The 9604-nt window shown below is 41.2% G+C and overlaps 1 long non-coding RNA gene across 1 annotated transcript; it reads right to left on the bottom strand.

Moving 5' to 3' along the window:
- Window positions 1-1537: 1537 nt before the first annotated feature.
- On the bottom strand, window positions 1538-8475 carry LOC144118671 (uncharacterized). The gene is made up of 3 exons (XR_013312099.1): window positions 8438-8475; window positions 2603-2665; window positions 1538-1660 (listed from the first exon to the last, which is right to left on the bottom strand). It is a non-coding gene; the product is annotated as an uncharacterized LOC144118671 (long non-coding RNA).
- Between the last annotated feature and the right edge of the window lie 1129 nt (window positions 8476-9604).

The raw sequence follows: 9604 nt of genomic DNA, 5'->3' as shown, positions 1-9604 counted from the left end.
AAGACGCGGTTTTCTACTCGAATTGATATAGAAGAGGAGAATTATGCTCACTAATTTCAATTACTTCTTATTAAAACTCATTATTCATTGACTGTAGTGTCAATGAAATCATGCATCTATGTATTGAGGTAATTTCACGTTATTAGTTAATTGCAGTACTGTTACCGAATCTGTACTCTCCAATTATTTTTATTGTGGGATTTGAACATGGTGTGCAGTTATTTGACATCGTAAAGTGAATAAAGAAGTGGTCTCTTGGCCTAGGCTGTGTTTCATGGAGTGTACGAGATGAGGGAGGATATATCTGGTACAATTAAAATAGCTGAATTGGAACCAGTTCTTCTAGGGTGAAATATAAGATAAATAACAGTTTATTTTGAGGAACAGACTTTTAAAATACACATTTTTCTGACGCGCATTTGGCGAGTGGTGTACGTTAAGACAAGGCATTTAGCAGGAATTGAAGATGCCGAGCTAGATCAGGGGTACTTGGGAGCATCAACATTAAATGAACACTTCAGTCAATTAATAATCTTGAAAATTTAGAAACCTAGAGAGTTTCTACCTCAAAGCGGGCAGGGTGTCGCGTTCTTAAGAAATAATTATGAACCTATTGGGGCTTTTGTAGCTAATCAGGACGGAAAAAACTTTTAATAGGTCACTCATTTGGAAGCCTCAGAGGCGCCAAAGAGAAATCGCGGCCGATTAGAATCTATGCTATATTCAAAATTAACATCTGTGGTTCAAGTTAGCCAGAAAAGTATAAATTTTGTATCTCAATTTTAAGAGACTAACAGTATTACTTATTTGAAGAGACGATATCTAGGTTTGCAGTGATTACAGAGTCGTTCCCTTACACGTAATATTTTCATACCGTTGCGGGATCAGCAGATTTCTCATCATAGTGGAAAGATGAGCTGCACAAAAGGGACAATCGCATGAAAGAGGACGGGACAAGCGCACCTTCTTTTCCCGATGAATAAACTTACCCGAGAACTCATTGTGATGAACATTTCTCCTGATGTTATATCAGTACAACGAGCCTGTGATGTCTGAGAGAGCAGCGTCACAAAGAGCGAAGCCGAATATCTTTCAGTGCGTCGAACAGCGGGTGTTGTCTTCTTCGTTTTCACTTTATGTTACCAGCGATACATCTATCGTAGATGAATAAGACAAGGAAACCTGATTTGAGAACACTGCACTACTTTCCATACAATAAACGCCGCCTATAACGACGGTGTCCATCCACTTTATATGGATTGCGGTTAGTATCTGCTGCCATCTGATCTACGCGGGTGTGCGAGCGTCGTTTCCATCATGATACCATTCTGTTTGAATTTGGCCGCCACCATTGGCACTTTACATACAATTTTTTTTTAAATCGCAAAGCAATTGTTGCAGATTGCGAAATGTTCAGCTTAGTAGTGGCATTTGAAAAAAGTTATTGACAAAAAAGGCAATGTTTGACATTTAAGACTTTGTTCTTTTGTTTGTATGTTACGAAATGAGCAAATGCGGATGTCGTTCACTGCCCGTGTTTATTCAGCAACAGGTGAACTTCATTCCTTGCTAGCCATGTCTTCTGCCCTCCCCTTGTTCATCTCATCCATAATGTATAGAGGAATCGCCTCAGCTCCATTGGGTGCCATAGACAGCAGCGCTGAAAACAAAATATCAGAGAATTGTGTTAAGAAGTTTGAATTGAAGTGTTTTAAACATTACTGCTCTAATCTAGCCGTTCATAGCGGCGCACTTGCGTCATAATTTTCATGACACTGTTTATATAAGAGGAACCGCGTGTATTTACAAATATCCGCGATGAAAGTTTGACTTAGTGGGGAACAATGTTATATAGCAACATTTTCATAACGCAGTTGCCTCCAATAAACTTGATTTTGAACCTATCAGTGTATCCTGTCTTGAAGCCCATCAAATATACTGTCGAAAGTTGAAACTAATGACAGGACCCTGATTAGTCCTTTGAACAGACTAATTAAGGCCATTCTCAACAATTTCAACTTTCAACAGTTTACTAGAAAGTCTTGTAATCCGGATATGCTGATTGGTTGATAATCGACTTTATTGAAAGGATTTTCGTGCTGAAAATGTTCCTTTTCAGTTTGGTTGCTAGGGAGATCTGCACTCAAGCTTGTTGGTTAGTTGAATGCAAGCGTAGTTCACTGCTTCGCCGATATATAAAAGGGATATATAAGCAGCAGTGCGCTTTCTGGAAAAGAAATTTAGTTAATGATTTCCCGTGTGAAGTTTTTTCACAGTGATAGGCTTGGGGAATATGATTAGGTTTACCAGAGCAGTTAAAGTCTTTTTCTTCCATGACTGTGGCATTTAAGATTGTTTGCTGACAGAAGGAAGAGAGACGGGTGGGAAAGGGGAGGAAACTCCTCCAACATTGACCACTGCTTAGATGGTGCGGCGTATCCGCCAAAGGGAGCAAATGTAACTACGGCGGCAGTGGGGACTGATAATTTGAGAATGTTTCAGTGTTCTATTTGCCGCGGTTACCAGATCGTGTTCCCCCTATTTTGGCGAAAATGATAGTAAAAAGTATTGCACATTTAAAATTTTAATTTCGTAAACATACCGAGCATGGCAGCCACCAAAGACAGCAGACGGACTGCGAAGGTGTTGGACATGTTGGCTTGGCCTGCAAAATAATAATTTGTCTCTAGCTTGAACTGCAGAAGAAATAATCTACTCTTGTACACTCGTTCGCGACGATGATGGCGAAATAGTGCGTGTTTTGTAGCATTTTATGAAGCCTCTTCTTTAGGAATAGTTGCTTCAGGGTCCATTTGACATTGGTTCTGGGTTTAATTCCACTCTGAACTTTCTGATGTAGTGACATGAAAGGCAAAGTTTTGAAAGTTTCAACATGTGCGACTGCGATTTGTTCGCTTTCGTAAAGTAATGGGAATGTCACTTGCAAGCCATTCCCATTACACATATAATGGCAGGGATATAAATCAAATGAACAAACATATAATAATTCGTACTCCGCACATCACATTTTTCAGCATCTGCGCTACTCACAGGCTGCATGAAGTCTGAATGAAAAGGATGCGCACCAGGATAGAGGCTGAGATAACAGGAACAGAAAAGGTTACTATTCAAGAATACTATACTAGACGCAGTAGCATGTACGGTTTTCAATCAAATCCACAAAAAACATGCGAATTGCCTTAAATAGTGGTGAGTTTTATTGGAAGAAATGTTATATTTATGACTGCAAGGACACTGCTTAACACTGTGCCTGAAAAACAGCATATTAAGCAATCCATGAGGCAAATCAATGACCGCGGTCACCATGCAGGAAGTTATAGTTTTCGAAAAAATGTTTTTCGGCAGGGTGTGGCGCTGCCTTTTTGATGGAACCTGCAGCCGTGGCCTAACGGTAAGGCGCTGAGCCGCTGGGCCCAGCCGACCGTCGTAAATCGAGCGCAATAGGCGCTGCTGCATCTGAGGGCATATTTTGGAACAGCTGTTGGTAATGGGCTTACATACGGATAGTTTTGCTCTTTTAATCGCCGACGGAGGACTATAGGAGCCGTATCGGTAAAAATTGAGATTTTACTTTCTACAAAAAAAAATTGACATCGCGTTTGGAATTAATGTGAAAAATATTTATTATCCTCGCGGTCAGGTCTTTCCTGCGGGCAGCTATGAATCCCAGGCGTAGGCGGCAGTTTCTTTTTTAATTTTCAGTCCAGCTTGAAGCGTATCAAATACTACGATTACCAAAATACAGATGTTAAGAACTTCCCGGCGGTGAGATTTTCCTGACCACGATTTGGGTGTCAGCACACAGTGCACTGCTCTGTCGGCACGTCGCTCTAAGCTTGTTTGCTTAGAGGTCGCATTTTCCGTTAGCCAGATTTACCAAATCCAGCTTGGAAAGTAGCAACGACCTTTACACGTCAGGGTTGCTCTGTGAAACCGAATTACGCGACATTCTTAGCGCAGCCCCAACATTCATCTCAAATATGAGAAATGTAAGAAATAAACCTCCGAATTCAGAAACTACAGAATGTGCAGTGTATGTGCAGTGGACGGTGGCATAGTTTTACTCACCACTCCTTAGTCTGCAGGTAGGAAGTCACAGCAGCTGTGTAAATTGTACCCGTTATGAAACAAATGCCAGTGGTGTATTGCTTATATCTTGCTCGAAAAACACAGCGGAGCAATTTTTGATCGTGTATGGAGCAATACAACTAGCAAAGAAAAAGTACAACACAAGCTGTTTGGCCTTTTCATAGATGTCTGTAAAGATGGAAGACAGTAATGCCGAACAAATCCTGTTTTTCGGAAACTTCGAAAACATCACATCACTGAGATACTTTACAGGAGACATAGGTGACAGATATGTTATCTGCAGTGATATGAAAGGCCATAAACGACGTGTCGGACGCCATGTGAAATGGAATTCGTCATGTCGTGGCAGGTTCCTTGTAGTGATGGACACATTTTTCGTGGACGAAAACACCTTGTGCCTTTGGCGATCTGTCAATATCGCGATTCGAAAAGAGAACAAGGCTATGCCAGTCACTTCAGCGAAATTCCTCGCGCGCTTCTCATCTGCCAGAGTATTATCGGTGGCACTTTTCGTTCGCTATAGCAATAAAGCCGCATGACGCGATATATTCAAATTCCACACCCAGCGTATGTGCGCAAGAGTTGATGATTAGTTTGCGTATTCTTATCTAATTAGCGATGAGAATGGTTTGTTTGGAAAGATAATTTACCACATTTATTCGAATCTAGACATTAGTTCTTAAAAAACAAGAGTTATGAAACAATTATGTAGGATTAAATTCCAAGATTTTGACGTTGTGTCTTTAAAATATGAATACAACGCATAAAAACAAAAAAGTAGCACACGGGTAGAGGCTGCATGAAACGCCAAAAGAGAAAAGCAATACATCCGTTACTATCAGGAACTGATAACAAAAAGAGCACACACGACCGTTGGCTGCTTTTTTGACCTCGTTTTAGCTTCGTGTGGTGGCGTGAACAGATTTTCGTTGTAGTGGAAGCTGTTCACACGTGGTTTTCCGCTGACAACATGGCAACAAGGAGACGGTGTCTTTACACTGCCGCCTTCAAGTGAAAAGTCGGAACGTGTAAATGTATGAATAGAATTTTCACCGATGGAGGGGCAGAGAAATTATGCTCACCGACTAGCAACGAGGATGGCCTTCAGGGGCCGGAAGAAAAGTCGCCATCCACAACTGAACTGAGAACTGGCTGTGTTCATAATATCGCGGAGGTCAGTGTCACTTCCACTGACCAGAGAAGTGCAACAGGCCTAAAGGAGAGCGCTGGCAAGAGAGCCGGGCATTCCAGCGGACCAGTGGAACACTCGAGCTAACTCCAACATGCCCTATGAAGCGCGTGTCGCTAACAGTTTGATTGCTGCAGCCTGAGATGACATCCCTCAAAACTTGGTTGCGCGCTTGCTGCGAAACTTTAGCATTTAGAGTGCGCTTAATGGCGTAGAAGATTGTGAACTGTATGAAGAGGGCAGTGATAATGAGGTCAGCGATTTTTCTTTTGCGTGTTTTCTCCGCTGTCGTTCTCACTTGCAAATTCGCCCGGCTTGTACTCGAGAAACTTTTTTTTTCTTTTTGGCAATTAACTTTCTCTTCTGGCCTTAAAATATTGGCTGGACAAGATTCAAATCAATGTATTTCCGCAGCCTTACACTCCAAGTGAATTCCGCGCTGATAGGTGCTGTGAATCAGGAATCATCTTCGCTACAAAGCAAACCTGGATCCAAGACCAAGAGAAACTCAAACGTCTTGCTTGTATTTTAGAGCGGGACTGAACGAGTCTATTTTCTAGCGGCATGCTCTGAGAACACACGCTCTTCATCGCTCCTTAGATCTTTCATTCGCTATTATCTCATAGGCCACTCAAGGTTCGTTTCTCACTCGACTTCGATTTATCGTCTACCTACGGGCATGTTACCGAACAACTATGAAAGAAAAACGAAGCTCTTATGATGGAAATTTGTCTGTGTCGATTGTGTCAGTGAAGCTTAAGCTGTCAAGGTCACAGGATAAGGGGTCAGTTCGTCTGTTTCTCTTTGAAGCTCATGCAGAGCCATGAGGGGTAGGGGTATTCACTGCTTATGTTCACAAACATTTTTTCGAATGCCGGACTTCTGATGCCTCTATATCTCAACGCCTTTGTCGAGCTGCAGTTGTTGTAATTCGAGTATTCCACTAACTACCTGCCGACACGGATATTCCCTTGTTCTTGTTACTGTTAACAAGCGTCAGCTGGCCAATTCTTCAACCCAAAACATATCAGGCCGCAGTGGCAGCAAAGCATAAATTCCAAAATTAGTGCGCGCAAGGAAACGAAAGTTGAATATTAGTAAAGTGGATGTCTTAACAACCATCGACGAGATTTACAGTTAATTGGGCCTTTTTTGTACAGAACACGAGAGCATGTAAACCAAAGCAGGAATTGGTTGCTTTGTATCAAACCATACTTATAGGTGCCAAAAGTGAATCAAGGTATTATCAACCCTGGTGTGTTGCTGCACGTACTGGTCAATATTAATCAAGCCTGGCACTCTTGATGTAGCGTATTTTTAATGCGATGAGTCTCTCTATTGTAGAATTTTCTTTCCTGTTGCTGACAGGGTTCAGCCTCTGCTGATGCCTGTTGCTTCGTCCTTCGATAATTTTTCAGAGACAACCAAGTTCCGGCTTTTAAAGAATAGCTTGCTTGGTCTCCGAACACTGTCTTTTGTTTCTAGCTCCAGATTGGACACTGAAAGCTTATATTTCAGGCTTTTTTTGCTAGACCTCTTTCTGTTCCTGTTAGCCCCACCTTGGAAGCTTTTTATTTCAGGTACAGTAAGAAAGCTATCGTAACTCGGTCTGGCGAAACATTCTAAGTTCTAAATTAGAAGGCTGTGCTCAAAAATTTTGCTTTCCCCAGACTAAGTGGCCTCTTTATTAATGAGGAGATTTCGTGCACTTCTTTTACGCCATAATGAATGTTTCTTGAGATAATCACTATTTTACTCAGACCTCCCAAAGATGTGCACAATATATGTCATCTTGTCAAGGTCCTGTGCATCCGACGCGATTCCGGACATTGCACTGAGCTCTTGGCCGTCCGTCCGGCAGCAAATCTTTTTTGACATTTCACATGCCTAAGATTCTATTTAGTTTTTAAATACATAAATTCACAGAAAATACCAATAGCCAACATTTGTGTGAACGCAACGGCTATGGAGGCGTCTTAAACCTCCTAAAACTTCCATAAAATAAGCTTCATTCTCATGGCAGGGAACAAAAAATTCATAGCATAACATCTACAGGGTGCCAATGAAGGTTTCTGAATCGAAAGGCTATTATTTGTTTCAAGGAAACAGTAAACCATTTGTTATAAGTCTACTTCTGTTACATGCTTTAAAGTTTCATTTGGCCTACGAGGACACGATTATAAATTGTGACTGACTTTAAGGAAGGCGTCTAGCCCAGAACAATTATTGCTTTTCCTTACTTGACAAAAAATATCTGTCCACAGAATATCTTTTGAGCCTAGACCCAAATACCCAAAAACCCTTATTGTTCGTCCCAAGGAATACAGCGTCGCGACACAGATAGTGGTGAAATCGGTTAGGGTAGTCTACGCAGAACCACAAAAAAAGGTAGCCTGGCGAAGCATGCATATAAATAAGAGTACAAGACCAATATAGATCGATTTTACCAGAAAATATATGCCTTAAGCTTTCTATTTGAACGTTATTTTATGGCTCGCCATATGACTACGTGTCACTGTGAACTCTGAGAGTGGTTGTCGTAGAAGGCTCTTGAGCTGGGATTCTCATCAGTTTTATTCTATTTCCTATTTGGTTTTTCGTCATTTTTCTCTGAGCTTTTACTACTCTGCATTTATTTTTGTTCATATAAACCGGTCTACATACAGGTTTCCTTGCAAGTGCCGCTGAGGCAACGATCGGATCATGTACATTGTGCATCGACCAAACATTATAGCCTTTGAGGCAATTTTGGTATCCCCTTAAGTTCATCAGATCAACTGCTAGCATTACTATTTTACTACGGAGACGAAAATGCTGTGTCTATTTGTTAGTTTCCTGTTCGAATGCATGAAGGGATTTCTTGGTTTGTTGTCTTCCCTACAAAATCTAAAGCACTGAAGAAAGTAAAAATAAGCTTTTCCGAAATCAGTCGCTATGTGAGAACGAACTCGGCAATTGTAATCGCTCGTATTAGTATTAACGTTATCTTGCAGCATCGCAGCGACCCGACATTCAAAACTGGGATTGGTATGCGGAACACTTTGAAGAGCCACGAAAATAGGCATTCAGTCCAATTGTTGTGCAGTGTCGACAAATAATTCGCATATTACGGGGAACTCATGGCTTTCGCGTACTTACCGTTAAATGCCTCAGATTACAAAGTCTAAGATTTTCTGCCTCCTGATGGTGATACAGCAGCAAATGCATCCAGAACGGGTATATATACTTGTAGCTGGGACGAAGCGTCCTATATTTTTGCTTCGAATGTCAGAAATTTTGACGATAAAGCAGCGCATTCATGACAGGCAATTTAATCAGCAGCGGAGTTCCATTCGCACGGACAGCTGAAGTAACGAGAAAAAAGTTGTTAACTCCGAGGAAGGATGAAGTGAAGAGCAGTACTGACCGGAATGTTGGAAAGTCTGTAATGAGAGCAGTGTTTGAATGACAGCCATTTTATTGCTCGCCAGATTTTAATTACCACGCAAAGCTGAAAAAAACAGCACAGTCTGACAATTTGGGCGTAATAGACGCTAGCTCTACACACAGACCGCCACAATATAAGAATAGTTAAGATAAGAAAATTTGAAGATCTGATTAAACAAGCCAACGCGCAGGAAACTGCGCATATGGTCTGCACTTCCTATTCATTTTTGATGTTCGCACGATTCGCACTTTTCCTTGCTCTGTCTTTCTCTTATTTATTGAGAAACACAGTAGCAAACATAAAGATTTATTATTTCCAATGTTTTTGTGTAATCTGAAATTACAATTCATGTAAGAAACCTGCTGGGCTATTTATGTGTATAATATGACGCAATGATGTCCTTTTCCCCAGAGCTCTTGTTGGGACATTAATGTCCGCCTGCAGTTCGTCTTTCATTTGTGTTCTTGCATGGACGCTTTCCATTGCGTTAATTTATCATATCTTCTGAATTATTAATAAATTTGCTGCCGTTTTCTGCTGGGAGATTTCTGCGGTTGCATGTAATACTCTCTATTTTTATAAGCAATGGGTGGAGTGCAAGGTTAACATAATGTCATCAGGACTGCTCAAGTGGCAATAAGCCGTGGCTCAAATATGGAAATATTCACCATTCGGTTTCCCTTGATTTCATACTTGCACAATCCACACCTTGAGAAGATTTGAACAGATATAGCTCTAGAGTTAGTTTGTCCTTTCAATCATGTGAGGTGAACGCCAGAACGGCCAACCAGGTTGCCGAGGAAGACTTATTTCACGTAAGCTTTGAAAACTGCATGCTCTGAGGAAAAATGAACACTTACCAACTCCCCCAAATTTGC

This window comes from Amblyomma americanum, chromosome 2, assembly GCF_052857255.1.
Source record: "Amblyomma americanum isolate KBUSLIRL-KWMA chromosome 2, ASM5285725v1, whole genome shotgun sequence".
NCBI classification, from domain to species: Eukaryota; Metazoa; Arthropoda; class Arachnida; order Ixodida; family Ixodidae; genus Amblyomma; species Amblyomma americanum.
Note: the sequence above shows the minus strand (reverse complement) of the source record. Positions and strands in the feature narration are given on the sequence as shown.